The 26,753-nt window shown below is 40.8% G+C and overlaps 1 protein-coding gene across 3 annotated transcripts in view; it reads right to left on the bottom strand.

Moving 5' to 3' along the window:
* The window catches only part of lrrc7 (leucine rich repeat containing 7), a 134,753-nt gene that overhangs the window by 89,371 nt on the left and 18,629 nt on the right, over positions 1-26,753 (bottom strand). For all 3 annotated transcript variants that reach the window (XM_035413355.1, XM_035413357.1, XM_035413356.1), the window contains exon 2: positions 13,044-13,350. The gene's annotated coding sequence lies outside the window, so the exon portion shown is untranslated. The remainder of the gene's footprint in view (positions 1-13,043; positions 13,351-26,753) is intronic.

Here is a 26,753-nt window from a genome sequence, read left to right as displayed (position 1 = left end):
AAGGTATGCAGTGCTATTGGCTGCATTAGGAGTGGCAGTGGGTGAGCAGGTTTACTGTCAGTGACACACATACCTGCACCCCCAAACTCATGCTTGTATTTTTCGTCAATTAACTTAGCAGAGCTAATGTTTCTTCCATCTGAAAACATTCATAATGGCAGCACAATTAGCATGTAGCCTGTATATATTGTCTAAAAATGTTTAACTCAATGCACAGGAATGAAATTGCTATCAATCATATTGTCAATGGGTAAGATAGCCAAAAGCAAATATCCCAAAAAGTTGAAATATCCCTTTAAGTTCTGGAATGAGTACTTCACTGATTTTAAAACATCAGTACCATTGGCAAAGATACGCATACATAATTAGCATGTGATAATTCCCTACATTCCCTCAGCAATTTGGAAGAAGGCATCGTTCAGTTCTCTACTTCATGTACACGTTCGTGCATTCTGTACAAGATTTCACCAGATACAGATGTTTGTTGTAAAACAAACAGATGAAGGAGTATCTTCAGCAGGCATATAGCTGCTTCATTCTAAGAGGACATCCTTCATACATCCTTCAAAATCATCTGTAAAATAGGAAGTCTGCCACTCTTGCCACAACAGTGTGATAATATTGTGATGTTAATACTCTGCCCTCTTTGCGCTCCTGTTTCTCACAACACCAAAATGTTACATCTGCACCAGAAAAATCTCAGCTGTGCACATCATCACTCTCCATCTTGGCATCCCTGTAGGCTGCGTTTCCATGGAAACCATTCCTCTCCTCCATTCTTTCTGAGTGAGGGCAACAGAGAAAGACAAAACACCTGAAGAGGAGGTAGAAGTCAGCATGATTTGGATCTAGTCCCAGAGCCCCAAAATAACCTAGGTAACAGCACTTAATATGATATACTTTACCTCTGACATGAGAGGAGACTCCAGTAAGGGCTGCCCTAACTAAACAGGCAAGCCTGGGCTGTCAGACTATCATCGTAAAAAGAAGACACGTTTACTGCCAGATAAATGAGCTGGAACTCAGTATAAACTGGAGCCAAGATAAAATAAAAGTAAAAAAAAAACAGTACATACATGACAGGACACAAGGTTTTGTCTTCATTATATGTACCGTATGAATATCCACTTTGATATCTAGTCCTCATTCTAAATACATTCCACGTGCCTCATCCGTTTGTACATGTGTCCTTTTTTAGTGTGTTCTTGTGTTTATGATTTACTTCTGTCTTTTATTGTCAGTCGTTAGACTGAATAGTCAGTAAATATGTCATCTGGTGTTTCTTTGTCATAAAGTGCATCCATTTCAACCCCGTAACATCCTCAGGCAATTAAGAAGAGAACATCTGAGATGGGAGGGGCGGGGGATACCCTGCCAACTGAAATCTTCTCACTGCTTATGAGTCACCCTGTGGGACTCTGGGTTGAAGTTTGTAGTGAGACTGTTCTGATTTCATACAGACTGCAGGGTGCAGCATTGAACGAGTAAACCTACCCCAGATGGAAGCACCATGCAGAAGACCTCATAGTTAATGTAGTCTTGACAAAAACACATTTTTGACGGTTTGTTCATTATTCATTTCTCACTGGGTGCATTGTAAAAGTATACAGCTGATTACATCTCAATTGTTGAACATATTCAGGGCAGCACATGTCTTTGTTAATCTCCATTTTCCGTGACAGACTTTTCTTAAATTACATCGTCTGTCTGGCACAACAATTTTCCTTGGCAAGAAAAAGTTCTAACTATTCCAAGAAGCATCTCTGGAGTGCTCCACAGAGTTTCTGCCTTGCTGGGCAGTTGCTATTATTTAATGATTAGGCAGGATTCATTCCATTTAGATGAAACATTCATTCTCTTTAAAGCCTTGTGTAAGTGACAGATTAACTGTCTGTATTTAAATGGGGGAGCTCCGTTTGGTTTGTTTAGCATTAGCTCTTCTTTAAGTGACACAAGGTTATATAGGACATTAGCTCAGCAGCAGGCATAGTTAAAGGTCGCTATGATGTAAAATGTGACCATGATCATTTACAGTAGGACAATAATGCCAACATGATAATGCTATACCACCCCAGTTTATGGTGCGTATGAAATGTAAATGACAAGATACATCATGGGAGAATGCAAATTGGTAATATTAATCAACATATTTTCTCTCCTTTAACCAAGTCACTACACAGAAACCCAGTAATTAGCAGGAGAAGTCACCCAACATGCCCAAAACCACATCTCAAGTATATTTCCTTTTGGTCCTTTAAGGTGATTAATTCATTACAGCATATCTGCACCTTTCAACAGCACATCCTAGAGAATGCCCTAATGAGCACCACTATACAGAATAAAACTAAACACTGGCTCAAGAACTTTCCCAGCAGGGGAAAAGGCCCATGTACATCATTTCCACATTAATGTGTAACGTGATGGTATCATTTTGTCATTGCATTACCTTGAGCCTTTAGACACAATACTGGATGTAGAACACCCTCAAAATAACACACAAGCCACCTTTCTCTCCTTAAATCAATTTCACACCCCTGCCCTATCCTTCCCCGCTACCCCGTTAGCTTGCGCATCTCCGAAGATCTGTTATCTTTCCCAGACCAGCTCCTCTGTTCGTCTGCGCAGCCTAGTCCGGTGCTGGAGCTCAGCCTACGGCACCATGCGGGGGCCGCTTGTGAGCAGGAAGCGGGCCCACAGAAGATCACACGGTGAGTCACGGTTGTGAGGAAACCAGGGTGCAGCGGCGAGGAGGAGAGAGCGTCTCCTGCTCTCTCCGGAAGCGGGGAAGCCGCACACGTCAGTCTCCTCTCCCGGAGGAAGCTGTTCTCTCGGCCCGACCCAGGGAGGGATTTACACGCTAAACATAAATAAGGATCACAGCGCTTCTGCACTTAAATTTCGAAATGCGCAGACTAGTCAATAAAAATGTCATATTTCACATTTTATTTTATGTTGCGCGGGACTGCTTGAGAAATAGACTGGCTGCTCCTCTTGTGTACTGGAGATGCCGTAAAGCAACCCAACTCTTTGAATGAGGATTCATTCCTCTTCTTTGTGAACCTTCAAAAGGAAGACAGCAATATTTTCAAAATCAATTGCTTACTGAGAGTCCTAATTTAACACCGAAAAATGGTACTTTTCAACAGATTATATTCGGACTATGTTTAATATCATAAATCCACTCCAATCTATCAGCAGTGATTCTTCTTGTGTGTTGTACTTAATATTTGTGCCCCTTTTACCAATTGCAAACAGGAAACTACTAAACAACTGAAAAACTCAAAATGCCCTACTGATTTATGTCAGTGAAGTGCTAATTTCACAAAAAGTCAGTGTTCTTCATATCATCATCTACACAGCTGGATATCTACTGAAGCAAAACACAGCTAAAATGCCATCCCCAAATTTATAACAGCAGGTAGACAATCAGAGAGCACAACTGGAATCTTCTGCTAGCAAGCTTGCTTTCGTAAACTCCGCAGTACACTGCCTCTGCCAAGCTGCTACATTATGGCTTATACCAGGCAGATTTAAATAGCTGTACGAGCACAGCTTTGGCAAAATGTTCAGTAAACACCTTTGGTGTGTGGCATCAAGTATGAAATAAATCATTTAAACCTTTAGAAGAAGCTCTGGAGCCTTGCTTAATAGGGTGCTGAACACTCTGATGCTTATCTCTTCTGTTGAATGGCAGGCACGTTTTGATAACATCTCTCTCACATTCACAGGCTTGGAACAGGACATTAGACTGTGGGAGGGCAGAGTTTAAAGTTATCTTTATCTGTTTGTTCATTTATATCACTGGGATTTTAAGACCAAGGAGGTATTTAATAGCAAAGGCCTGCAGTGTGTGACACACACACACACACACACACACACACACTGTTTCCAGATGCACATGTACCTTTAATGCAACATTATACTCCAGTTCATTTTTGTTTCTACACTACATTGATGGGTAATAATCTATATTTCAGATATCCATATTGTGAACAGGAAGTGCAAAGCACAATATTTACTTTAACACACATTTTTTCTGTAGTTCTGATGTTGGTTTTATAACATAATGCTTTGCATACCCCTTTTCCAAGTACAGAACATTTATGCTATACGTAATGTTGGATATGTTTTCAGATTATCACCTTTGAGAAACAGACAATATCATTTGTGTGGTCATACGAATGTATCTATTTGTTCCCCACCCCCCTCCTCACTCCACAAACATCAAGGTAAAGTAAGGTCGTGCTGGAGGTCCGGGGTGTCCCGGAAAGTTTTCTCTTCTTTCAAAGTTTTATGGCTTTATTGCCCTCTGGAAGAAACTCAGACAGTCAGAGAACCTGCGTGGTCACATAATCCTCACATGGTAAATGGTAAATTGACTGTATTTATATAGCGCTTTTATCCAAAGCGCTTTACAATCGATGCCTTGCATTCACCAGAGTAATTAGGGGTTAGGTGTCTTGCTCAGGGGCACTTCGACATGACCAGGGCGGGGGATCGAACTGGCAACCCTCCGACTGCCAGACAAGCATTCTTACCTCCTGAGCTATGTCGCCCCCGTATATGTCACATCCCTGAAAATTATACAGGAAGCAGGTTTCCTATTAGCAATAGCAATATTTTGTGTACAGTATGTGCATAAACTCTGTTGTTACACAATGCCATTGGTAATCTCCCTTTAAATGCTTGAGTATAGCAATGTATGTATAACAGTAAACTCTACATATCAAATCAGTACACACGTATCAATAATACATGTCTTTCAAAGAATAAGCAATTATGCTGGCAGCTGTGCCTCACAAAATGAAGTGCCACTCTGTAGAGAACCAGCAAAAATATAAATTACATTGAGCCTTGAGTTCCATTTTCCAATTCATGGGTTTGAAATGGCCATGACTTCAGCTGCCAGTCGATGTTTTGGCACAAATAAATCAACTAATTTTGTTCATTTACACAATAATAAATTTTTAAATAAAGGTTCAGTGGGACTATTTTCTGGTTTCCGTGGACTACAGTTGATGTGTTTAGAAAGTAAAGAATTAAAGGACTAAATGGAGAGGAACCGCTGCCCGGAGCACAGATCTGCACAGATGTGATGGCAGGGGCCCTCAGGGACACAGGGAACGTTCTCCAGGCACAGACAGAGAGGTCGCTGTAGGCCACCAGAGCAGGGAAACAGAGCCTCGTCACAATGGGGTTTAAGCCACAACACCCAACTGCGGGTGAGCCACCAGTTATGCTCCTGAAAAAGCAAATTGTTTGTTATTAATACCATTTCATTCTATTCAAATCAATGCCAGGCAAGTAAACACCCGACCAGAGTATTCGGCTTTATCACTACTGCATATTAGAATGAGTATAACTTAAGAGTTAAGCGTGAAATGTGTGACAAGCATCAGACGTCCAGACCGAGGAAGGGTGCAGGAATGGTCGCACTGAGATCTCAGCACGTTCAGGTGACACTCCAGTTATGGTTGTCTTGCCCCCAAACTTGCGATGCAGTTGGCTAAACAAACCCATGCCCTCCAAGTGTTAATGGGACATTGAGGAGCGCAGAATGCCTTTCTGCTGCCACGCTGGCACGAATAACGTAGGATTGAATGCCGGCTCTGTGTGGGAACCGGGCAGTGGAGACGCGCCACAGCAGCAGACCACCGTCTCTGCCAGCTTCGCCGGTGCCAGGCTGCCAACCCTGGTGCCCGGCCAGGAAAGGTGTCAAACCGAGAGCAGGGGCGAGCCGTAGCGTAGGCCCAATCACCCTCACGGGAACGTCCCACGCAAGGGCCTCTCATGCGGAGAGAGATGAATGAACCAGCACAATATGCACTCACACCTCACCTCTGCGTGTTCTCAGAAAAGACTTTTCACAAGAAAGCGTTCCTGAAAAGCATGGAAAACCCAATTTCATGAAATTATGCTTAGTAAAATGCTTGAAAATAAAAATGTATAATATTGGAATCGCTGCTCATGTGCTCTGTGAGCATTATAGACAGGTACAATTAGTGGACACAGACTGGCATATATGGAAGCACAGAGTGATTGGCAAACCATTTGGAAACTGCATCCACATTTAAAAAAAAAAAAAATTGATGTTCGGCAATATCCATTTCTTCTGGGAGGCAAAAGTGTCTGCAATATCAGGCTTAAGTCTTTTTTCCATCTCAACCGTTTGAAAAAAGCAGACCTTTGTACAAATTGAACTGAGAGGAGCAGACAGCCAAGGGTTCAAAATCTGTGCATGTAGGTCTCTCTGAGAATGCACCCAGGAAATGACAAAAGCTAACAACTGAATTGCAATAAAATTGACAGGAATTAAAGTTTCATAAACTACATTTGTTTGGGAGGTTAAATCTCTTTGCAATAATGAGATTCATCCACCATAGATCCAGTGTATTATGCACATGCCTACAATCAAAAGCAATACATGGACCACATATGAGTCAAGTCAAACAGTTGTCAACTGTCATTTTTATACATGCCAAAAAAACTGAATGTCCAAACCCTGGTTTCAGAATCTTTGACAGAACCTCAACTGCATACTGCATAAACACAGTTGTATTAGTCTTTCACTTGAGCCATTAAACTAAGTTTGTGACTCACTGTGGTCATTGAAGATCCCACGGCCCAAAGAGTAGGGGGGTTTCCTGGCATCCTGGAAAAATTACTGACCTGTATTAACCTGCTCACCTAATCATTCTCCAGTTTACTGGGTCAATAATTCCTTCCTGCACTACATCAGCTGTTGCGGTAAGCATTCTTGTGCCAATATGGCTACTGTAGTCGGGTGAATGCTATACATTACACAGGGCGGCTGAGGAGAGTTTTCTTCTCTGCAAAGTACTTGAGATCCTGAGATGAAACACACTTTTAACAATCATTGCAATTACAATCACTATTGAACATGGTTTGTTAATTATAACGAAGTGGCCCATAGTCTGCATATAATTATCATGTAGTGGCCTATGGCCTGCACCTGCATGTAGATAATATGAAGAATAAATATGCAAGACCTGAGCAAAATTAAGTCATGTTTCCCAATTTACATATATTACATAAGAAATGATTGTGGAAAATGTGCTTTCTGTCCATACGGTGTGGCCTTCAGCTAAGGTCAATGAAAGCATTTGAAATACATTTACTACTTTATGAGTCTTCCAATGAAAGGGAGACTAATCGCATGCATGTAGCAGGATATATGAGGAAGAAAACCAGGACGAGTGAGGAGGAAATGAGAAATAAAATGGCAGCCAAGTAAAAAACATTCAAGCATTATGGTCTGAAAGCAAACAAAACACTTAGGCTACAGCTCGGAAGGCTAAATATTTAACTCAATCGACGGCATCAAAATTGTATGATGGATCTACTGGCTGAGCACATACACATAGCCACAAGGATAACAGTCAACAATCATGTCACTGTAATAGAGCAGTGACTTGTGTTCTTGACATAGGTACTTGGGAGAGGATTTCAGAATACAATCTCCCTTTTCCCAACAGTTTAATCAGTTTAATCTCATGGATTTCAAGTTTTAGAGGTTTAGGGTTGTTCAGGGACTATAGTACCTAAGCAGAAACCTGCTGCACTTCATTGTTGCAGTCAGTACAGCTGGTGTTTCAGTTCATTCATCAAAAACTAGGTTTTTCAAGTGTACATCTGAATTTCACATATAAATATAGGCTATGTTTATGTTGTATGAACCTGAAAACAGCCCTTTCAATGTTGAGTTTTTCCACGATTTTTCCCTGTCTGTTCAGTACTGAAATTACATCACCTGGCAGTCGGGGGCAAGTTGCTATCTCCAGATTGTCTCAGACTTCTAAGTTATGAATAAGAAAAGAAACATTTCCTGTGCAGCCCAGAATGTCAGCAGTTCCCATGGTGGAACACAGAAACCAAGATATGTAAGACTGCATTTTATGCACTGCAGCATTAAATTCATTTCATTTACTGAGCTCTAAATGAATAGCTAAGTATGAGACAATGTTTCTGTCTGAATTCGTGTTCATCAGTCCCACACTAATCCTTATCTGAACTGGGGAGGGAAGATAAATTGATTAAATTAATTCAGTGATTCACTGATGAGTCCCACACTATATCTTTACATTTGTATCAAGTGAATAGTAAGCCAAGTACTGCAAAAAGACTTGATAGTTCAAATAATACAGCTTATACTACAATAGCTGACTGAATGTTGTCTACAATAGGTCTAAAGGTCTATACACACATTGAAATGCAAACAGGTCACATAAATGCAGTTTCAGAAGAGAGGAATAAAACATTTACTGTGAGCCCAAACAGGAACAAGAGGCTGATGGGGGCACAGGGATAGCCAAGAGTGTGGGTGTTAGGAAGAAACGCCAATCGTAGCGCTAGTCCGACACCACGATGCAAACTCCCTCTACAGGGAGTCCAGCCACTCTCTGCTCTGCTGAGGTGTAGCTGCGCTCCATCTGCCGGTGTTGCCATGGAGACTAGTCCCACTGATCTACATGAAAGATCATAGGGTGGGATCTGCTAGGCTGTTCTATTAGCATGACTCAAACATCATCCGCAACACCAACCAGCCAAGCGTCTTCCTCCAGATATGATTAATGCTCATTAAATTTCTCTCTGTGGGATGAAATTCTTTGCAGACAATACACATCCACCCCCAGGTTCCTTTCTGTTCAGTATTCCAATGTTGTACAAAAATGGCATATAGGGCTGCCTATAATTAACTAAACTAAGCTATGTGTGATATCTTTTTTCCTTTGAAAAGCTTCACGAAACTGACTCTTTCACCTTTTGAATGTGGCCAAGTTGTACATGGTTTGTTGAAAGGAATTCACGAGGAAAAGATTTAAAAGAATAATGCATGAATACCTTTAGCACATCCTTTGATTTCTGATGTACTAATGACCCTAAACCACCAAATTACTGTACTTTTGATGCAAATGATCAAGCAACAGTTACCAAGCAAATAGGTAACTACTGGTAAATATGTGCTTTATTGGACTATGTTAAGAAATAGAGTGCTTTCTCAGGGTCTTTGTAAACCTTTCTATAATCATTGTATTGGTTTTCACTGTAACCGTAGCCTGTAACAGTGCAGTGCAGTGATAATTTAATAGGCTCAAAGGCTGTATAGAGCCTGTATAGAACCATTTAGCCTATATGGTACTACCCAAATGTCATAATATTGTTGAATCACTGAGTCCGCTGACCAATCCTTGCAGGACATTGCTGTCGAAGCCAGAACCGTGCCAAAAGGCCTGCCTGCAATCCTCATTTGCAGATATAATTTAATTAATTAATTAATTAATTAATTAATTAAAGAGTGCTAAAACCATCACTCGACAGAGATAAATACAGATACTTATGCCAAAAAACCACTGATGGCACGGCTCCACCGTGAAGCACAGCATTCATGTAATACAGAAGAACTGGACGTCATGTCATGATAATATGACGATATTACAGTGAACCTTGTCACAGTGAACACAAAAAGATGCCCTACGCAAAGGCCTACGGCAGTGCTCAAAATTGTTATATTTCATACATCCTGTATTCGGAAACAGTCTACGCTATATTATTCAGTAAAAGCTGAAATTTATGTAACCATGCCTTCTTTCTCATTAAAACAGCCAAAATATTCTGGAGTATGCAGCTCTGCCAGCGTCAAGTACCAGTTCCTGAAAGTGCAGAATTCAGTTCTTCCAGGAATCAAACTACCTCACAGGAATTCACCTAAATATCTTCAGGCAAGTAAAAATTACAGCATATTTACTCATTGACAGAAAATCTTATCCCGATTGAGTTAAAAGACTACTGCGTCATGGCACATTAAATGCATAGCAGAGAGCCAAAAATCAGTAAATGTGAGTCTCCGGCATCAGAACCAGGACTTCCATTGAGAAATATCATTCCTTGATTAAATTGTACCCTCCGGACTGTCACGAAAGTGCCACAAGTTTTTCTGCTGACTGAAGTAATAAGCTCTCCCTCTATGACTAGCTTTTCTTTTCAGAATCACATTCAAATTGTGCTTTCTCTCTCTTTTGAACACAGTGGCACCCTTATGGGAACAGTGCTTCCTCCTTGATTGACACATTGCTGTATCAGCTGTTGCACTTGTGCTGGTAATGGGAAGTATCGCCATGGTAACTTAGCAGGCTAGAAAATATGGTGGGATCTTAATGTTAATGTTTCTGAAGTACCACAGCACTTGCTCACACTGTAAAGTAGTAACCTCTTTTACTCATGAATTATGAGAAAGGCGACATATTTTCCACCTTGTGCATTGTATTATAAAACTCATGACACTGCATACTTGCAATGCTTACCAGATACCCCTGTCCAGAATTATTTATATGTTGATCAGTTTAAACAAGTTGTATACTTACTGAAGCAATTTCAGTTGCTTCTTTGCTTGTTGATCTGCCTGGGACTTGACCCAGCAACCTTATTATGGTTACGAATATGTCCAATTCCTTAATTCTAATGCCACTTTTTAATAATTAGATTTTCAAGGAGGAGTGCCAAGTTGGCAACACAAAACCTCCTTGAAAACAGTATCCGGCATACCGTAGTTCAATATTTTGGGATATCAGAAACGGGGGCCGCGGCAACACGCTGAGAGCTAGCTGCTCTCGGCCCCGAGGATGCGAGCGGAGGCGCTAATGAGAACACCTGGTCAAATGGCTGAGAGCGAGAAATGTTCCTGAGACTGCCGGGTGAGACTCCCCACAGCTCTCCTCAGGAAGGCAGATCACATTAGCCCACTCAGGAGTACCCTGGCTTCACTCGGTCGGAGAAACCTCTTTAAAATGTAAGCCATGAATGACGTCGCTTTCCTATTCCCAGACATCAACGGGCAACTATTTATACAGCTATTTATCAAACGGCAACTATTTAGATAAATTGCATCCTCTCATCTGAGAAGTGGTGAAGATTATGTATAGAATAGGTTTAATTTATCTATCTAGATTGGTCTCAAGTTTAGATAGATAAATCAAACCTATTCTATACATAGCCTAATCTTCACCACAGCAACAGTTTGCACAACAATATTTAGAATCATTCTTATATTAAGATAAAACACAGTATGTGAGTGGTAAATGTGTGAGCATTGTTTTGCTGGTATTAACTAGGTAAACTAGTATCATCTTAATGTTTGTCAACCTCTCTTCCCCTAATTTGTTGCATTAATGTTATATTATTTTGTAACACATCAAATCCATGTTTAACATGAACATGGGTTACAGTGTTAGCATTCCATTTATAGATCATTGCAGTTGTAGTTCATCATCCAAGCTAGCAAACTAATAACATAAAATAAACAACCATCAAGTTACCTAAGCTAGCAGGCTTGGTCAAAAAAATTATGGTAATGTAGATATGAAGCTACTATGGTTGGCTATAAATTAATGTAGCAATGTAGATCATCTCGAAAGCTTGAAAAGTTAGCTAGCTAGCTACATTCACCTTCCATATGGTCCTGTCGGGAGACTGTAGCCAGACTGGCACATTCTCTATACCACATGGGAGAGAGATATTTTAACATAGTTTAAGTTACTAATCACAAGCTATCACATCCCTCAATATAGTCACCTGATTGTATGACATCAGGTATATCCCTCAGCTACCCTACTACAAGGTACTGTACACCTAGAATTCAACTTAAAGTTACTGCAGGTTTTCTACATCTTATTACTGTATGTCACGTACACACCCCAAACTGGGGAGATAAATTGATTAAATTAATTCAGCGATTCACTGAATCAGGTGGTTAAGTGACTAGAAAGAAAACATGCAGACACTTCAGCCTTCTAGCACTCTCAGTAGGCTGAGTGTACCTCCTCAAAAAATTCTGAATTGGGTGGCATTCCTAAAGGCCACAATCTGCAGGAATTTTAGGCAGACTGCAGAATAAACAGTTTTGAAACGCCATTTTATTTCATGATTTGTGTAAACTGACCTGTTAAAATCCAAGATTAATAGCCTAAATTCACAATCCAGTTAATAGAAAATTCAGCATTTTTTAGAGCCCCGGTTTGCATTTTTTGACACTCTGTGAACAGCAGATGGTGCTCCAATTTCTTTGAGAATTGTTTTACAATCAAGTTAGTCTCTAGCTCCTGAAATGGTTTCATAAACTCTTGTACTTTGTAAAAATAGACTTTACTTTTATCAAATTAGAAGAAGAACACTTGCCTACTGTGTACCACACTGTCAATGACACTGCCCAAAGACAGAAAAATAATAACAAAATAAATTCTCTCTGGTACCAGTGACTGGTAAAAGGGATTAGTTTTGCAAAAGAAAACATTAGTCACACTCCAAATTAAGTCCGTTCACATGTTCACCAATCAAAGCACATTGTAGCTCATCTAAAATGAACTGACCTGACTGCTTGACAAAATGACTGCATACCCCAAAAGATTCACATAAATGACATTTAAAATGCACTTGGTGCTCTAACCAGACTTACTGAGACTGGTTCGAAAGGCCATAACCCTCATTTGGAATATTCTAGAATCAGCTATTTTATTAATCTACATCTGCCTTGTGTGTACTCATTCCCACACTATGATGTATTTCAAAGTTCTTTTAATAATAAAAAACAAAATTTAACTAATTTCCAAATCTAGTTTTCCAGATGTTAAAATGGCCACATTAACTCTGATGCACCTTTTATTGCTCTACAGTGAATTCCAATAAAGTAGCTCACCAACTTTTGCAATAGAGAGAAAACTTACAACTGAGCTTCATCATCACAGAATTACTGGTCCCAGATGTGCTTCCATAACTCAATGATGGATTCTCAGCGATATTATCATCTACCCTTATTAGTCAGTGGAAATAGAAACCCAGCACTAAACTGGCTGTAAATACTGTCTGAAAGTTGTTCAAATTTTATAACTGGAACCATAGATTCATGAAAAACAGGGACAGGAACTAATTCAAGTCACTGATTATCAGAAAAAACATGGGTAGACCTGCCTTGATCCTGAATTCTGAATCACATTCCTTCTGCAAAACAGCGTGCAGGTCCTTTTACTCACCGCAGCAGAAAGAGGATGGCCTTGAAGGTTCGGTTGCCTACTTCACTGGTTGTGAGCCCAGGGTTAGCACAGCCCTCTAGACGTCACTGGTGGAGGGAGCAGTACATTTGTCTTCGTACGTTTGTGTTCCAGGGATCCTGCATCATCTTCACCCTCCTATCCAAAGAAATCCTGCCTTAGACCAGGTTTCTGATAGATTCATCCATGGTAGTGTTTAAAAGAATTCCTGTCACAGCACACAGCAAGGCATGGCGTTCAGTCCTGATTCGCTGAGTAATGTATGTTACTTTCCAAGTGCCGGTGATTCCTGAGGAGAGAGGGGAGGAGAGAGAATCAGTGGGTGACTTTATATGCACTCCACCAGTGGTGCTGATATTGGTCACATGACTCCACAAATATACATTCATTCAGTGATGATGTCCCATAGGGGGCATTATGTGGAGTGATTTGCAGTACATATAAAAAATAGCTAATAAGTATTTGCCGGTGGTTTACAGCTGATGTGTAGTCCCAAGAGGGACTCAAACCCGCAATCCAGTGGTCCAGAGGTCAACCGTCTGTTTTCAGTTTTATTATTACACACCCTTATCCTTTCCCATGCTGTGCAGCCAAGGGCACCCCAGTCAATTACATTTGCATTCAGCAGCACAGCAACTGACAGATTCCTTCATATAACAAGGCAAGAATAACACCATTAAACCAGGAAAGTCATGCCAATTTTAGAGACAGAAAAGCAGAAAAACACAAGAACATATTTTTGTTATATATAATCAAAAGTCAAGCAGTTATGGCTAGAGTCAAGATCGTGATTTTTTTTTTTTTTTTTTTTAAACATTTAATAGAGATGGGAATCAAGGCAGAAGTGACAGTGTGCATTTTTGAGCTTATGCCAGGAAATGGAAAGTGATTGAGCAGGATCTCTGCTGGTAGCTCAATTGCATAGATATTTTCAACACAGGATTTTCCACCACCATTTTCCTCCTGCCTGTGTAAGTGGGAATGTTGCAAGACATCGATTACAGAAGAGCATGCCAATGATTCAGTGAGGTATGAAATAAAATTTTCATAAAAGGGAAAAGAAAAATGCAAGGCAAAATCTACAGATGCTGGGTATTTACAATAAAACTGATGTAGTGAATTATTTCATAGAAATAGAAGCATTTTATAGAAATAGAACAAATACAGCCTTGGATAAGAGAACACAGCTGGCAGGATCTCGCACCCTGCTTTTAAGGTAGCATTCTGTTGTTGAAGCCATCGTAGTCTACCTATGGTTGCTGTGATGGCAACCAGACTTCTCCAGGTACGTTTGGCCCAATTACCTCATACTTTGTATACAAAAACCAAAAATGTTTCCAATGTTTTCAAGACATTCTCAAATGTAATTGTTTTGCAGAAAAGCACCTGAGTGCTGTTTACGTTTTGAAACATTGTTAAATTTAGTATTTATTCAAATATGTTGGAAAAAGTAGGAAAAAGTACTTTCACCTGAATGGTCTTTCCATTATTCTTTCACTTGTATTTTAAATACTTAAATGTTAAAAGCAGTGTTTGTTTTCTTTTAGGTCTATATTTTCTTAAAATTCTGCCAGCCAGTTACCAATTTGAGTGTACGGTCCAGAAACTTGCAAAACAGTCTTAAGCAAGCAGCATGAAAAAAAATCATTATCCATATCGTGATATATCCTAAGAAAAGCTTGGTATGACATTTTGGCCGCGTCGCCCACCCCTACTGGAGCAATATCGGAGCAGCTGCTCATGCCGATGCTCCGGCTCCAGTCAAATTGGGGTTGGTCATGCTCCACTCGGCTCATATACTTTGCTTCAGATACATAGTTTGCATCTTGTTTTTCTGATATGGGGGTCACCCTCAGTATGAGGTTCCAGCATTAACTACAGATTGAATTTAGAAACAGCCGTAATGAGGGCCCCACAGGCAAGCTGCACTTGCAATTACCTTTCTTCTTAGATCATGGACCACTGTAAAAGGAAACATTCCATCCAAGGAGGAAGAATGAATCATAGGCCTTAACAGAATCTCTGGAATATTCTCCCAACCACAGCTTGCAGATAAAGATGCTGATGAGAGCACCAGCAGTGAGGATGGTTTGCCATACAGGCTTAAATCAATGAGAAACAGCTATTTTTGGAATCTTTATCCTCAAGAATGATAAACCTCCACCTCCATGGTTTTAATTCCTACTGCCCTCATTTACAATTTCCATACCCATTCAAGCAACCTGTTGGACTCCACTGGCCTCATGCGTGGGACAGCATCTACGTCTGCTCTGTAGAAGGCCACAGTGCAACTGTCACCACATCATTTAGATCTCAAGACCTAATTCATTTAAAGCCCCTGCCTTTGTCTCTTTTCTCCATGCATGGTAATTTAATATCATGAGATAATATTAACATAGGACGTCCTTTGAGCTGAGAGAAATTCTCTGTTCCACAAGAAAATTTTAACTTTCATGCCTTAGATGTAGATACATACCACCAGCTCTAATGCTGATAGTCTTGGACCTCCAGTTAATCAGCAGACAAGAATCCATCGTTAAAACCTGCACACACAATTACACAAAAGCACGCGCACACACGGACACATGAACACACACAAACACACACACACACACACACACACGCTCACATGTGCATATCTCATTCAAAGCTGGAAGTAAACCAGGCAGGATCTCTTTTTCCGAGAGCTAGGCAAACACACAGCAGCCATCACAGCAGTAAGGGTCTTTGCACAAAGGAACCCAGGAATTTGAATTGAGCAGCCTGGAGGGAACGCTAAGGAAGCCCTCTTTCAGCTCAGAGATTTACAATGCTATTCTTCACTCTCAAAGAATTCATTAACATCAGAAATGTCACAAAGCTTAGACTCTGGATGACCCAAAATTTCCTCATGTCGAATTCTGACTGAGATGCTGATAGTAGGTTCCACATTTCTTAGAGATAAATTCCTACAGTCTATATATATATATACATATATGTATATATGGCTTCTCAGTCTCAGTCTCTCAACTAAAGCAGTTGTTAAAAAACTTGGCGTAACTATTTATTCAGATTTGTCCTCTTAGGACCACATTAATAATATCATAAGAGTGGCCTTCTTCCAGCTGAAGAATATTAAAATTTTTTTTTAATGTTGTCCCTCCAGGATGCTGAAAAAAATTGTTCATGCATGTGTGTCCCGTCGGCTTGATTACTGTAATGTTGTAACGTCCAGTTGCACCAACTTGTACAGAATGCAGCTGCTAGGGATCTTACAAGAACTAAGAAATGGGAACACGTCAGTCCAGTGCTCTTCACTGGCCGCCAGTCAAATTTTGAATTGACTATAAGATTCTGCTGTTAATTTATAAAGCTTTAAACTGTCTGGCTCCAGAACATCTTAGTGAGTCACTTATTCCTTACTCTTCTCCGAGATTACTTCGTTCTCAAGATGCTGGCTATGTGGAAATTCCAAGTATATCTAAAATTACAATGGGAGGTAGAGCTTTCTCTTACAGAGCTCCTGTTTTGTGGAACAATCTCCCTATGCAGGTTCATGCTTCCAAGACAATTTCTGTCTTTAAGTGTAGGCTCAAAATTTACCTCATTAGTCAATCCTACAGTTAGCCATTCTTATAGCCCTGTCAAGTAAAATCATGTGGTTTACTTAGTTAAATGCAGATTTCTGGACTGCTGAGCAGGCCAGGGCACACCAGTAGTACTGACCCTCAAGCCGACCGGATCAGCTGTTTGCTTATCAACCTAGTCCAGGGCATTGTCCTGGGCCATGGCGCAAACGGAGGACGGTAGTTTAGTCTAGTCCACGAATGAATTGTCCGAGCAAGCCCTGCAAGGTTAAAACATAAACTGAAATCAGGTTTGCACCCCAAGTTAAAGTGTGTGTGAGCTGGTTGGGAACACAACACTCTCCCTGGTGGCTGTGAGTAAGGGGCAGTTCCTCAGTCCCACAGGGAATTAGCCGCTACCGCTACACAGGCACGTTTACTCTGAGCACGGCAGCACTGCCTGTGAGGCAGGCAGCGGGCGCACCAGCGGCGGCCTCTCCCAGGCCGGGAGCGTGGGAGGGCCTGCATGCTTATGGATCCCAACGGCGTACGGGGGCAGGGCTGATGAAATGAGCCTCGCTGCAGGAGGCTCACAGATTCAAACTGGCTAAATCACCGGCACCTGAGGGGAGCAGCGCAGGCTAATCAATGGAGAGAGAGAGAGAGAGAGAGGGGGGCAGGAGAGAGAGAGGAGAGAGAGAGAGAGAGAGAGAGACACTGTGTGACCATCCTACATAATTATAATTATCTATTTATTTATTTATTTTATTATTATTATTATTACTAATAATAATAAAAAAAATTATTTAAAGGCTTGCGCCGATTGAACATTAATATTGTTATTGAGAGAGAGAGAGAGAGAGAGAGAGAGCGAGGGAAAGAGAGGCAGGAGAGGGAGAGGAGAGGGAGAGAGGGAGGCAGGAGAGAGAGAGGAGAGGGAGAGAGAGAGAGAGAGAGCAGCAGCAGCTACAGTACACATTCCCAGGTCAGACTCATTCACTTGAATTAATGAACAGCTTAGTGTTGGACCAGGGGAAAAGAAATGCAACTTCAGCACTGCATAGTGCATAGTAATGTGATGCTTGGACAGTGCCCTCTGGCAGGAGTCTGTATGTCCTCAGGGTCTGTATCAGAAATGAAAACAGACTTCCTTATTTTATGTTTATAGAATCTTACGATTTTACCTTGTGCACATTTTGGGTTTGAACAACTTAATTAAGCCTTCAACTGCTTTCTAAATTGTACTTTAAGATCACTTGAATGTAAAGTGCAACAATACTGCGGTAGGTGAACACTGTGTTTTGGTTTATGGCATGGCAACAGGAAATTTCCCACTGCTGCACTGAAATATTTAGAAGCACCCCTGCTGTTACATATCAACTCAAGTGACTATCTTTTATTTATCAAAGGTTTAGGTTGGTAATAGCCTGAGTATAATTGTGTACTCTCTAGGAAATCAGACAATGCATACTTTCTAATAATACTTTGTTGGAAACACTTCTATCTAAATTCCTAGAAAGTACGCAATTATAGTCAGGCTACAACCAACGTAAACCATAGATAACTACAAGATAGTCACATCAATTGATATGTAAAGGAGGTGTTCCTGAATATTTCAGTTTTAGTTTTGTTGTATTTACCTTTTTTTATCTGTGGCAGTTGACCCAGTAATATTTAAACTGGTAAATACCTAGTCTTTAGGGGACTGTAAAAGGAAGCTCTACACTTTTGGTCATCATGCATCACTGGACAATATACCAAGCACAATTTAATCTTAAATATTTATGAAGCTTAGAAATGGACTGATAATGGATTCATGAGAATATATATGGCCTGGTTATTTACGGCACTAACGTGGTCTACAGTGCTGCACATAACTCACATAAAGGATTTGAAGGGCTTACATAACTGTATTTCGGTATTAGTGCTTCCTTCACACGAGAACCCCGCTTGTTCTAATAAAAGCACATGCAGCGTTAAATTGTCAGGTGGTGCAACTCAACTGAGTCATACATCAGTCATGTCATCAGAACTGTCACATTTTCTCTGAGAAACTACAGTCACAACCCTCAGTCTTCTCAGATTCATTTCCTTCATTTATTTAACATAAAGGAGGGTTACACAAAAGACACGTCAAAGTTTAGTAACTAGAAGCAATACCAACTAAATTTTATACATTGCACAGATGAATCTTCATGATGATAAAAACATATAATTATAATTCTGTTATGACTCAATGTGCATTTTAGAATCTTTGTGACTTCTTATAATGATCTTTCCTTCATTCTAGTTGTACAGCATACAAGAGCATTCCTAACAACCCCTTAAACCCCTAAGTGTCTGAGGAGCTACGGAGGTCCACTCTTCCTACTTAGAGCCCGAAATGGCATGGCACAAATACAGAAAAACAGGGGGGGGGGGGTGGGAAAAAAACAAATAAATTAATAAAACACAGAGAAGGAAAAGTAGAGCAGTAGTCCCTCAGGTGTTTCATTTCTGGGACACACACCATCAACATCCCTCACATGGAGGACTCTGGAGCTTCGGAGAGGACTCCAGCAAGCCTGACATATGTGTTATTTACAGAGTGCAAGGGAGGCGGAGCCGCCATATGTCTCCATACGTATCGTTCTACCTCTGGGTGAAACGAGATGAGGGAGAGAGGGCCGGCAATAGCAACGTGATTTGAATGAGCGCTTCTGGCATTTTACAGAGCACATGTGGCTACTCGCTGATAACATTCCCCGCTGCAGCTGTCTCAGGCCTTTCAGCTTTTATGCATTGCTTTTCTTTGGCGAAGTGACCTGGTTCCAGTCAAGCGGCCCTCATTGTCTGCCCCCCCCCCCCCCCCCCCCCCCTCCCCCCGCTGCAGTTCTCAGTGAAAGGCCGTTTGATAAAGACCCAACACAGGATGCAGGGGTTCACTGTCCCACCAGAGGATGTTGACTAACTCACAGTGCAAGGAACAGTGCTGCATTAGAAGGATCAGTATCACTATCTTATGAACTGTGAGTGCAGAGGGAGCTCTCTCTCTCTCGCTCTCTCTCTCTCTCTCATCAGTCTCAGATGGGTCTAAGTCACAATCTGTCTCTTAATGGGTTAATCCTTGACATGAAAATGTCACATCATTGCCATTACACTGTTTTGACCCTATTACTCACCTGCAAATTAATTAGGGTCTCAGTCTAATGTCTATTTTCTACATTTTTTGTCAAGTGTATTGAAATATCTTACACCATATAGCCTATGTTATGAGCTTGGGCCAACACCAGTGACTCAATCAGCACAGTAAAGCTGCAGATAGTTTGGTGTTTGAGTAAGTTACAGTACATAATAGGCTTGAGTTAAAAAGCACATAGCCATTATACCATATAGCTAAATATAGCAAATACATCTTTTAGCCATACAGGCTGTGTGCACCTTCTGTAAAAGCCTAGTTTAGAAATTATGAATGAGTTCAGTCCTTATATGCTTTCAAGTTTCTAGCTGATCTTTAAATTTTTTATCTCGTTAAATATACAGTTATTACATAGGATAAACAGAAACACTTCAGCATGTACATGAGTTCAGAATCCCTCTTTAAAATTGAAACAACCTGGCATAAGTTACATTAGATAAATGTCTCTCGGAGATACCCATGGGTGTCCAGGCATCCCAGAATGCCTCACACTGCCCTACTTCTCTTTCAGCATTTTTGAACTGCAACACTGAAATTATGCCCCTTTCATTAAATCAACATATAAGGAGGTATGTGCACGCATTCAGAAATGAGTCCACTGTATCACTTGTGTAAATGTATGTAAATTTTGTACTGGCTGAATCGTGCATGGTTTAGTTTGTACAGACACACAAAATACATCGTCATATTTCTCCTCTGAAATACCACAGGAATAAACATTGAATGTTGTGTAATGTTTCTTTGAAAAAATCTGGGGAAGTTATCAAAATGTACTGCATGACTAGGGCTAGCATAATTGCTTTCGCTCTTTCGTCCTGTTCTGCAATACAGTTTTTGTGTTTCATGTCATCAAAGCAGAAAGCCACAATAGCATTTATTGCCATTGTCAACCCTTATTGAAGCTATTCTTCTTTCTTTGTAGTGGAAGAAAGGCTCTGTAATACTGGATCAATGTGTCTGACATATAGTTGCATTATCTATCCTGAGTTGTCTACACTCCCTATGCATCCAGTGGAAGCTCTGATTGCTTTCTTTTGCTTCATGGAACAGTAGGCGGTACACATTGCAGCAGTACACATTGAGGTACTTCCTTTTCCTTCAACCACTTCACATACTTATTGTGCCTCAAATTCTCTTCATGGGGGTAAATGGATATTAAGAAAATCTGAAACTCTACATGCTTTTAAGAAAAGTGCTTGGGTTAGTCACTGCTGTTCCATAACAAACACAATACACCTTTTCAGAACATTATACGCAAATATACACCACTACGGCAAGACCTGTCAAAATCCCCCTGCGGTGTTCCACAGGACACAGCAGCATACTACACAGGACACAGCAGCATACTACACAAAACACAGCAGCATACTACACAGGACACAGCAGCATACTACACAGGATACAGCAGCATACTGCACAGGACACAGCGGCATACGACACAGGACACAGCAGCATACTACACAAGACACAGCAGCATACTACACAGGACACAGCAGCATACTGCACAGGACACAGCAGCATACTGCACAGGACACAGCAGCATAATACGCAGGACACAGCAGCATACTACACAGGACCCAGCAGCATAATAAACAGGACACAGTAGCATACTACACAGGACACAGCAGCATAATACGCAGGACACAGCAGCATAGTGCACAAGGCTCCTGCATTATAAACAGGGTGCTGGATAGTGCTTTCAGCCCTGAGGGATAACATCACAATATTCTGCTGCCCTACCTGCTATTACCAAAGCCAGCACAAGGTCTCTGGCACATTCCAGGGAGGTGGAACCCAGATACTGCCACTCAATTTCAAATTTATGCCCCAGTTCCTGACAGACATTTGGCCAGGGGCGTATTTCACGAAGCAGGATTATTGAGTTAGATGGACAACTGCGCTGAGTAAAACCCGGAACAGTTCTTCAGTTCATGTTCCAGACTTGGGAGGGTTCTGGGTTTTACTCCAGCTGACTCAGTAATCCTGGAAACAGGGCCCAGGTCTGCTCTGGACTGCATTTCAGTAAGGGCGCACAAATGTGTTCACTTGAATGAGGTCACTTGGCATAGGGACTGTGCTGACCCCATTTTCTTAATTCTCTGTGTTTTGCATGCATATTTTAGCAGCTTTGTGGTTTCAATTTGTAATATATGGCTGAATTTAGGCTTCAGTAATGCAGAGGTGCTGTCAAAAGGAGCAAAGCTACATGCATTACCGCAGTTGAGCCTAAATATGCATTTAAAACGGTGAGGAGGAGAGTTCCACAGTGATACAACGTTTGACTGAATTGAATAAAAGCATCACAGAGCGAGAGTCTTATTGGAATGACAACATGAACTGATCCGACAGATTTAGTTGCCGTAAATAAATTAAAAGCCATGCGTTCTACAGCAATTAAACAGCCCCTTTCCTTCACTTTTGCTTTCAATGTCTAAAATATCAGCGCTTTGTCACACGCTTTGGCTATCACACTCTGCTACAGTATGGAATAGACTTCCTCTCACACAGGAGGAGAGACAAGGTAATTTAACATGATATGGTTTTGTTCACAGTGTTAACATCCACTCAGCCAATTTGCTTTGCATATTGGATAGCAAATGAGAAGTGCATATTTTACTGGAAAATAATCAGCAATTCAATTTAAAGAAATATAAAATTTATGCACCGTCAAAGATTACTTGAATTGAAGAAGCCATGTCGATGCAAATGTGATTTGATGCAACCATGTTATTAAAAGTGTATGAATTGATAGGAATTTAAAATATAGTGCAAGAGGTATCAAAAGAAAGAAATGCAAAAATATAATATAATAAATATTAATACAAGTAATATAGCCAACTTTGCCCAATGTGGTTATGTATAAAAATAGATCATTAAAGAAATGAAGTGAGCTCCTCTGTGACAAGGCACACTATTACAGGGGTATTTGAATTTCTTGAATGGTTATTAAGATTGAACTCCAGGATATTAGTACATTTTTCTTCTGTGTTTCCCCTGCAGAATGCCCATTCAGAAGAATTATGTTAATGCCCTTCAGGACAGGATTCATTGCACTTTATGAATTATGCTCTAGGTCCATATCCAAACGATCACTTCCTTAAATCATTTAAAATTATTTTACATAGCAACAAAGGCTGTTGATGGGTAAATGGGACAATTTGCATTTTAGTTGTTTCTTAATGTGGAAAAATTGCTGCTTTTTTTACAGGTAACACTGAAAGCAGAAGTTCAATGTAATAAGCTGGGAATTTCCACTTTCATGGTTTTCTGTGGTCCAGAGGTACCAGGCTTCATCTAAACCAAGGAAAATAAGACCAGAAGGGGGTGTACCATGCACTGGTTTTGTTTTTTCACTGCTGAATCTAAGAAATGGTGTGCAGTGTGTACAGTACCTACCTGAGAAACACAGCAGAACTTTCCACCACACATTCATACAGTACACATTTTACATACCGATGATTGGTCAAGAGGAACAGAAAGAGTAATTAGACTGCTTGAAATAATAATTAGAGGCCAACAGGGGCCACATCACAGTGCTTGACTGTCAGTATTTGGGGTTCAGAGTGCTGCCCAGGTCAAAATATTAGACACGGGCCATAAGACCAAATATACAGGCATGGGAGGGAAAAAAGGCACAAAGCCAAAATGCACCTGTGTACCGTTAGCCTTCTTCATGAAAGCACTGTGTAACACACTAACAAACTAGGCAGGTAACTGGTAATGCAGGTGTATTATATATATATGTGTGTGTGTGTGTGTGTGTGTGTGTGGATACATGCGTACGTACTTCAGCAATGATTAAAGTCATGTGAAGGCTGTTTTGTGAAGGCTGTGCGGAAGGGCCTGTGTGTTTGGCGCGGCGCAGGAGAAAAGCACAGAGTGGATGCTTCGTTTGTGACTTCACACAGAGAACGCTGCTCAACCCCGCACTGGCTGAGTGGGCTGATAACCAGGCATGCAACGCCGGGTTGCCATGGAAACTGTCGAAATGGGAGGAAAGTGCAAGACAGTGGATGTGAAAGAAGTTCTTTCATTTCATCACCTACAACGCAGAAACTCAAACGGTACAAAATGCATCTGCTGGGGACACAAGCAAAATTTGGTTAAGTTTTGCCTGTTTTAATTCAAGTAAATGGCTAAGCAGGGTTGTGAGGGAGGATGATTTTTGATTGGATGTCATTTTAGCTCCACCCTCTTAAACATCTTCCCAAACAAAAATTAATCTGTGACTACTTTTAAATATTAGCTCTATAGCAAAGAATTACAATGAATAAATGTATGGCATAAATGTTGGACGGAACCAAATCTTTGATCCAACCTCCAATCCCATACAAGATGCACAGTGTATTTTGTACATGAGAGTATCCAATTGGGCAGGAGTCAGTCATCAGTGACATTTTTCCCTTACCCACACTTAATTTCACCAATGTCAAAGATGGAGGTGGTCTAAAAATACCAGAAAATTAGTATTTAAAATTACTAATACAGAATATGTGTATTAGTAAGAAGGTGGTCCAGGAACCCATCAGTTGAACAACAAGAATCCCTCCACCCACAAAAACAAAATCATACGAGCCCCCACCCCTACATCCAAGTAGCGTGCAACTTGTGTGATCCTGATATCGATCCAATATTTCATCTGCCACCCCTTCTTCTGGGCTGCTCCTCCGGAAAGGTTCGAGCTTTCACCGGTTAATGACTAAATTGAAGCACTAAATCTTGCGGAGCCACCAAGGGACTTTCATGCAGTCTATAAAGCCAGCGGCTGGTCCCACGAACCACAGAGCAAGGTTGAAAGGGTCCTAATTAATCCACGTGGCACAATGGATTCATCTGCTCAATTAGTGCAGGTTTGGCCCGACCCTCTGTTAAAACGCACAGAGATTAATGGCCATTAGTCAGAAAAGAATTAACCAAAAGGAGCACACGAAAGTCCTGACCGAAAGATAAGAAGGAACTGGCCAACCACATCTCATCTTATTGTTAACCACAGTGTCATACTAACTCAATGGTTTTCTGGTAGCGCCTTCAGATGTTTGATTTAAGATGTGAAATCATATATACAGATTTATTTAAAATACTGTGATGGATCTGCTTACTTTGTCAATTTGGATCAGTCTCATGAACATTCACTCTCAGTTTAACAACCACACACTGCCCGATTCGTCCAATAATCACAGTTTCTCTTTTTTGCCTGCATAAAAGGTTCCAACATTCATCGTTGTCAACAGGGATTTCTCATTTCCCCTGCTGTACAAATGAAGGGCGATCAAAAAGAATAAAAGATTAAAGTAATTGCTGGTTCTGCTTCAGGAATGTCTCAATCAAATAGAAATAATTTCTAAAATCTTAAAATGAATAAGGTTTACAAATGTCACATCGGAAAACAATAATTAGCGCTGATCAGTTTCTGCATTCAGAGAATAAAGTGATGTCCTGCTGTGTATTTGTACCCATCACTCAATATGCAGTATATTGCCTGACTAAAATACGACACATTATAGTATTGATGGTATTTTTCTTTTTGTCATTAAAAGAGAAATCCAGGAAAAGTGCTTAAATCATGTTCTGTAATACATGAATCAATACCTTACTGAGCACAGCGATGCTCCAAAAGAGCCGTTAGCCTAGAGCCAAAGAATCACCATTTATGAAGATTCTCATGATTAATGACAATAAATATGTTGCTCTTCCCTTTAAAATAAATATATAACTGTCTGTGTTGGGTATGTATATGTTTCCTATTTAAGACAAGAAGCTTCTGCTTCCTTCTCATTGACAAACTGCAAAGTTACCAGGTATATCTTTCCAGGTATGACGGTAATTGCCTATGACCACCCCACACAGAGAACAGTCCAATAATTAGTCAAGTCTAAGTATAGCAATGGCACATTGACATTGGGCTTAGGCTAATTCATTCCATGATTGTTCTGGAATTTGGCTTCCAGGCTAATGGAAGTGTTGGCCCTTGGGCAAGATAATTTTACTGATTTCTGAACTTCATAATAGTTACTTAATTTCCTCATAAATTCTAAACCCTATATATGTACACACACACATATATAAGAGGAACAGAGGATCACAAATGGCTATACTTTTGCTGACAGTACACAGTACTGTACACTCCCACCCCATACAGATGTGAGAGAATTCCTGCTATTCAGCATGTGCATAATGAATCCCTTGCCTGTTCATGTGTACAGTGGCATAAATGAAACATGCGCAGGCTTTACACAAATAATTCAGCCCAGGCATATGGCTGTTTTATGGCTGCAGGATTAATGCTGACACTCAATATTTATCATTTGCTCCATTGTACGGTATACGCATTTTTGCTTTCCACCGAGCGCGTACAGCAGCGTGAGACCTCGATCCCTTCGATCGCTCAGGTAACTGTCAGCTCACCTCCCAACAGCTTCATCAACACCCCCCATCCCCCATCGGCCCCATACTCCCCCCCCCAACGGCAATGCTCCCTCCCACAGGAACTCCCACGGCTGTACGCATCTGCATGTGCTGCCGGCAGAGACACAGTCCTCATTACCGCAGTCAGCAGTCAGCCGTCTCTGTCACCATCCAGATCCTCACTACCACCTAAAACGCTAAAAATGTTCCGGTCCAGATTCCTGCATGAACAGGAACTAAAGACCAGCGTGAAGAAATAAACGCCTCGTTGCTCCTTATCGTTGAGTATCGTTTAAGGCCGGTGGAATTCTGAGGTGAGATAGCTGTGGAGCTAAAAAGAGACACAATCACACTAATAATGTTACCCACAGATCACTTTGGGAAATGGATGCAAGACCTGTTCTGTTTCATCAGCTTTGAAAACTGAAGTTCAATACTAAATCCAGTTGGGTTAATGAGGAGACATTTTTTTTCATAGGGCATGTCTACATTTCATAATGACTTGTGGGGCCCATGACTCTCAAATTCACACAAATCAATGCATCGCTACATCCAATAATCAAA

Source organism: Anguilla anguilla, chromosome 4 (genome assembly GCF_013347855.1).
Source record: "Anguilla anguilla isolate fAngAng1 chromosome 4, fAngAng1.pri, whole genome shotgun sequence".
NCBI classification, from domain to species: Eukaryota; Metazoa; Chordata; class Actinopteri; order Anguilliformes; family Anguillidae; genus Anguilla; species Anguilla anguilla.
The sequence above is the reverse complement of the archived record's forward strand: the minus strand, read 5'-3'. Positions and strand labels throughout refer to the sequence as shown.